This window comes from Micropterus dolomieu, linkage group LG20, assembly GCF_021292245.1.
Source record: "Micropterus dolomieu isolate WLL.071019.BEF.003 ecotype Adirondacks linkage group LG20, ASM2129224v1, whole genome shotgun sequence".
NCBI classification, from domain to species: Eukaryota; Metazoa; Chordata; class Actinopteri; order Centrarchiformes; family Centrarchidae; genus Micropterus; species Micropterus dolomieu.
In genome coordinates this window covers 26,585,240-26,591,910 of record NC_060169.1, presented here as the reverse complement: position 1 = coordinate 26,591,910, position 6,671 = coordinate 26,585,240, and the positions used below count along the sequence as shown (strand labels likewise).

The window sequence follows — 6,671 nt, the reverse complement described above, 5'->3', positions numbered from 1 at the left end:
GGTTTCCTTGCCAGTATGTTTAGGATGGTTGTCCTAAAATTGCGGGAGGGCTTTGATTCCTTCACTGTTAACCCATAACCCTTACAAACACCTTTTGACGTTGATCCACATTATGGTGAACATGGCTTAAATTAATGCGAGTGGAGCCACACTGCATGCCAGGTTTAAAGCTGAGATGTCCATTCAATTTTAAAAGGTCAAACCCATTCTTTGAAAAATAACAGCTTGTGCTGGATGAGTTATCTGCTGATTCCTCCAAGAGTACAACAGCAGCAGAGAGGCTCTAACTTGTACTATCCACACTGTGAAAAGCCTCCATTGGAAAGATCACTGCACCCATGGGACTGACTTAATTAGGAGTGAGTGCAAACTTACACATACACTATGTAACTCTAACCTTAAACATCTGTACTAGAGGACCAATGTGCAATGCTTACACCAATCTAAACCCCAAATTATACCTGACTTTGCAGAAATGTCCTCACTCAACTGTTATAGAAGTCCAATTAGCACACATCATACTTCAAGCAGGCAGACGTGCACAGAAAGGCACATGCTTTACTTCACAAACAAAACATGTACACCTAGCATACTGTAGATGAAGGATGAATTCCTTAATAGTATAACCTCCGGGATGGTTCCTTGCGAGAATGAAGCTGTAAATGTCTGTGCATATGTCTGTCATTGGAGAATATGCCTGCCCTCGCTACAACAGGCTAATTACGTTTCAGCCTCAGTGATAAATGTAGCTCTGCTTTGATTTACTTGCAGCTGCCCTCGCTGTATTCATAGTCAGCCTTGCCCATATCTCTCTCTCTCTCTCTGTCACACACATACACCAAGTTGAATCCCCCCTGAGAGCAATTATCATGGAGTCCTACAGTATGTACTTGTATTATTAATCTCTTCACTGACTCTGCTGTGACAATACAGCACTTTCTGTGGTTATTTACAGAACAATTCCTGGCCAATTTACTGGAGCTTATAATTACTGGCACAAATAAGCTGATGTATCGAAACCCAGCGGCTCAAACACCAAGTAAGCTTGCTATTGGGAAAGTGCGGTGAGTATGTGTGGTTAAAAGAAATCTAGTCACCTATTAAAACTGGACATTGGACTGGAAATTTTTTTAAATTTTAACTTACATTCAACCTGAAATACACTGCTCAAAAAAATAAAGGGAACACTAAAATAACACATCCTAGATCTGAATGAATGAAATAATCTCATTAAATACTGAATGTGCTGACAACAAAATCACACAAAAATTATCAAAGGAAATCAAATTTATCAACCCATGGAGGTCTGGATTTGGAGTCACACTCAAAATCAAAGTGGAAAACCACACTACAGGCCGATCCAACTTTGATGTAATGTCCTTAAAACAAGTCAAAATGAGGCTCAGTAGTGTGTGTGGCCTCCACATGCCTGTATGACCTCCCTACAACGCCTGGGCATGCTCCTGATGAGGTGCGGATGGTCTCCTGAGGGATCTCCTCCCAGACCTGGACTAAAGCATCCGCCAACTCCTGGACAGTCTGTGGTGCAAGGTGGCGTTGGTGGATGGAGCGAAACATGATGTCCCAGATGTGCTCAATTGGATTCAGGTCTGGGGCGGGCCAGTCCATAGCATCTATGCCTTCCTCTTGCAGGAACTGCTGACACACTCCAGCCCCATGAGGTCTAGCATTGTTTTGCATTAGGAGGAACCCAGGGCCAACCGCACCAGCATATGGTCTCATAAGGGGTCTGAGGATCTCATCTTGGTACCTAATGGCAGTCAGGCTACCTCTGGCGAGCACATGGAGGGCTGTGCGGCCCCCCAAAGAAATGCCACCCCACACCATTACTGACCCACCGCCAAACTGGTCATGCTGGAGGATGTTGCAGGCAGCAGAACATTCTCCACGGCGTCTCCATACTCTGTCACGTCTGTCACATGTGCTCAGTGTGAACCTGCTTTCATCTGTGAAGATCACAGGGCGCCAGTGGCAAATTTGCCAATCTTGGTGTTCTCTGGCAAATGCCAAACGTCCTGCACGGTGTTGGTCTGTAAGCACAACCCCCACCTGTGGACGTCGGGCCCTCATACCACCCTCATGGAGTCTGTTTCTGACTGTTTGAGCAGACACATGCACATTTGTGGCCTGCTGGAGGTCATTTTGCAGGGCTCTGGCAGTGCTCCTCCTGCTCCTCCTTGCACAAAGGCGGAGGTAGCGGTCCTGCTGCTGGGTTGTGAGCCTCCATGCTCTGGACACTAGGCTGATAGACACAGCAAACCTTCGTGCCACAGCTCACATTGATGTGCCATCCTGGATGAGCTGCACTACCTGAGCCACTTGTGTGGGTTGTAGACGCCGTCTCATGCTACCACTAGAGTGAAAACACTGCCAGCATTCAAAAGTGACCAAAACATCAGCCAGGAAGCATAGGAACTGAGAAATGGTCTGTGGTCACCACCTGCAGAACCACTCCTTTATTAGGGGTGTCTTGCTAACTACATATAATTTCCACCTTTTGTCTATTCCATTTGCACAACAGACTGTGAAATTGATTGTCAATCAGTGTTGCTTCCTAAGTGGACAGTTTGACTTGGAGTTACATTGTGTTGTTTAAGTGTTCCCTTTATTTTTTTGAGCAGTGTACTTTTTAGCTACTTTGTTGCAGCAGAAAGGTAGACATGCAACACAGCTCTGACATACATTTTAAATGTATATGGCTAACTTATTAGCAGACTGCCTATAGCAGATATAGAGCAATACTAGTATTAATTTATTGTTGTGTTTCTTGCCAACTGGCAAATGTAAGGCCAAAATAACTCTTAACTGAATGAAGCTGATGAGAGTGGTCAGATTGGTCCAAAGCAGTAAAGTTGATGTAAAACTAAAACAATGAGCTGAAAGACACTAAAATGCTCCATAGAGCTGCGGGAAACTTCAGAGTCTGGTGATGATTCTGTCGATTCATTACATGCAACGCCATTTCACATACTTGTAGGACAGTGATCACCTATTTATGCAAAAAATATTGATTATTGCCACTTTAAGTACTACTAAAGTGGTTACAAAAGTAGATTTTTGGAGGAAGTGCATTCAACACGTTTGTTAGACCTCAAACTAACACATAGTTGGTTTTGCGGGGAAACCCTGAAGGCAAACATAGCTTTTCTTTGTTTGAAAAGAAAACTCCACAGGGCACGTTTAACATGTACAGTGCATGCTCTTACTACCTCAGTCCACACAAGAGACTGTTAATTATGACCATAATCTTTTTATCTTCCCTGTTGCTCCTAGTATGTTTAACAACAACTGACTGTTAATACATTTATAATACATTTTATTTCTATAGTGCTTTTCAGGACACTCAAAGACACTTTACAGGTAAAAGCAGAAGTTATGTACATTTAAAACCAATTAAAAACATAAATAGCATAATATAAAATATACAAACAGTACACTGAAAGAAACCTACTGTGAAATTTACAGTAAATAACTGGCAACAATTGCCCAGTAACTTACTGTGAAAAAAAAGATCACAGTACATAACTGCATGTTAAAGGTCTTGACACATTTTATAAATAGAAATAACTGCAGAGAGACATCAAACAATAAATGTAACGATTTATTCTTGACTGACTATTGAACAGTAACAAGCCAAACGTTTTTCTAGTGCTTTAAAGTGTATAGCAAATACACTGAATTCTGTCTTCCATTAAATTTACAATCATCGTCCATGTCTTCTAAAATGTTCATAAGTGACAAGCAGCTCTTAACATATTCAATATATTACAAACCATAAAACAATGGATGGATTAAAACAGAGGACTGCATATTTAAAAATCTATAGTATAGTACTTGAGGTAGACAGCTTAAAAAGTAACTGTGTCCCAACCATAGGCCCCAATTCTATACTACATATTAGTATATGTAGTATAGAATAGCATATATCTTACTAAAAACCTTAATGCTAACTGCAAAAATTGTATACAATAAAGATTAGTATACAGTGCATAGTTAACAATTCGTATACCTTATCAAATTTGGACCAAACATCTGCATCCGTTTATTTTTTTTACTTTTTCCACCTATGTAAATTTAAAACTTAACATCAACATCTCCAAGACAAATCCACATGCACACAGAACACACCCTTCCATGTTTGAACAAAGGTGACTTGCGGATAGAAAAAAAAAAAGTCTGTGGTTCCTTGCTTCTCGGGATTTTAGTGATTGCATCACTGTTCGGTCTGTCATTTTCACTGTACTGTTCCACAGCAAAATCCCTGAAAGATAAACAATGAATAAGAAATGAAGTGTATGAAGGACAGTCATTTTGGTGACATTTCTTAGACCTGTGGTAGATCAATTTGGAAATCTTTCATTCATGAAGTGGAGTCATGGACTATTCTACACAAAAGAGGAAAGGGGACATACTTTTTGAAAGAAATGTAGCATTTTCAAAAGGTTTTTTGGTTACAGTCAACCCTCTCCAGTTAAAAAGGTGCTACTACTCTTAATCATAGTTTATTGATTTGGTACTTTAATAAATCTGTTATCGGTTATATATATATATATATATATATATATACACACACACACACACACACACACACACACACTTAGGAGGGGAAAATTGGAGATAAAGTATGAGCTAGGTAGTCAAAAACTGCATTTCTCAGCCTGTTTGTCATGTACTTTCGGTGGCTGTTTTTTCTGGTGTTCCCGCCTTTACATGCAAAAGATCTGTTGCCCTTGTGGCAACAAGCATTATCTGCATTGATTCTGGAGAAGTACAAACATACATTTGTACATTTGGCTCTCTCCTCCATCGCCAATCAGAGCACGGTGTCTGTGTGAGAGACAGGAAGTGGGAGCTATAGCCCTGACCCTTGCACAGGACAGGTTTTCCGACGTAAAGACTCAGATCTCTCCGCAGGATTGGGAGTAGCAAAAATCCATCACAGACAACTGTCCTAATTTCTTCAATACTGCTGGCAGTACCAAGATTATTGTTAAGTCTTTCATAACTTGGCCCCATGATCCATTTAATACCGGGTTTTAGAACCCATCGCGACAGCTTATTCAAACATTTTATCCCTCGTAGTTGGTATTGTTTTCAAATTGTGACTTTGTCTGCGTCATTGTGGCAAAATATGGTCTTAGAGACACCTACAGTAGTAGAAACTACAACACAAACTCATTTTGTATGTGTGTTTGTTTTTGGACAAATTTTGTCACCATGATAGCATCACAATCATGAAAGATGCAGCTATAAAACCTTACAAGTGTATAGTTGCGATCAAAAATGAAGGCCGATTCTGAAGGTGGTCTGTCTCACACATAATAATAATAATTAATATTAATAATATGCTGACCAGGAACCTAGTAGAAGTAAAAATGGAAGTTAATATTTAGAATCACCTGACTGGTTTAACATGCCAAATGTGCTGAACAGAACATGAACATGTGATATTTTGATAAGGTATGTCAGGATTGCTATCGATTGCTTAACTTACAAGCCCCCGATCAGACAGAATGCATTTTTTGTAGAAGCGCCTTTTTTTAAATTTCTTTCAATTGGCAGTGAGCGTTTTGCAGGCTGTTTTCAACTATGAGCAGAAAAGCGCCTGACCTCATTCGCGTTTTTTTCCATTGTCCAATCAAATGAATGGAGAGACGGGCCCATGGAAGTTTAAAGTTGCTTGGATTGTCAGGAGACTTTCTGAGGGTCTCATGTACCCACACGGATCTCCCTTTCCCTGTCTCCCACCACTCACCTTCAAACAATGCCAGAGCAAGCGCCCTCCGTTTGTCTATTTTATTAAAGCAGATGTTTTTGGCAACAAAAGACACAGACCTGTGAGTTGTGATCAAGTTTCTGCTAATTTGACAGCTAATTTACTTAGCAGCAAATCAAAGGCAATCAAATAATGAGTTCATTTAGTAACTTTTATTTTCACTAATACCTACTAAGGCCTAATAACATTCTGTAAATATTTACTAATATATACTGTTTATTTAATGAACTGGCTGTTAAGTTGGTTGGTAAAAAGAAAGCATGGTGTTTATTAAACACTTACATGAAATGGTGTGCAGTGCTGCTCCACTCCTCCTTCACGTCGCAAAAATGGCCTCGTTGTGAAAAATACTCTTCCTCCAGATATATTTAACTGAATTTGAAGGCCGCCCAAGAAAACCGCGTTCATAACCATCGTTATCCACCACAGCTTTCCACCTGTGAACTAACTTACGCACCGCGCAATCACACAGACATACGCACGTGAACCTATGCACACTGACACAAACAGTCCTTTCAATGACATGAAATGGAAGCAGTGAGCTTTCAAAGCATGTTCAAACCGCAACGTTAAGATCGCTTAAATGCTGAAGTGAAGAACTTTGTGGCCTAAACAAATTGGAACGATGGTCACCTTCTTCTACATTTTTCTGTATTTCTGGAAGACTGGATGCCTTGCTGGAAAATTGCTGCCCCCACAGGTCAACTGCTGTCACAACCTTTGGCTGGTTACCGGTGGGACTCAGCAGGCAAATGAAAGAAATGTTCGCCATGTTTTTGGTTCTCACGCAGGAGACTTGAGAGAGTCAAGTGAATTGGACGCCAAACGTGAGAGAAGAGAAAAGAATAGGCAAAAAAAACCCTTTTTTTTTTTT

The 6,671-nt window shown here is 40.5% G+C and overlaps 1 long non-coding RNA gene across 1 annotated transcript; it reads right to left on the bottom strand.

Annotated features, from left to right (window-relative positions):
• Nucleotides 1–3,606: 3,606 nt before the first annotated feature.
• On the bottom strand, nucleotides 3,607–6,391 carry LOC123959399. Its single transcript, XR_006822288.1, has 2 exons — nucleotides 6,080–6,391; nucleotides 3,607–4,282 (listed from the first exon to the last, which is right to left on the bottom strand). It is a non-coding gene; the product is annotated as an uncharacterized LOC123959399 (long non-coding RNA).
• Between the last annotated feature and the right edge of the window lie 280 nt (nucleotides 6,392–6,671).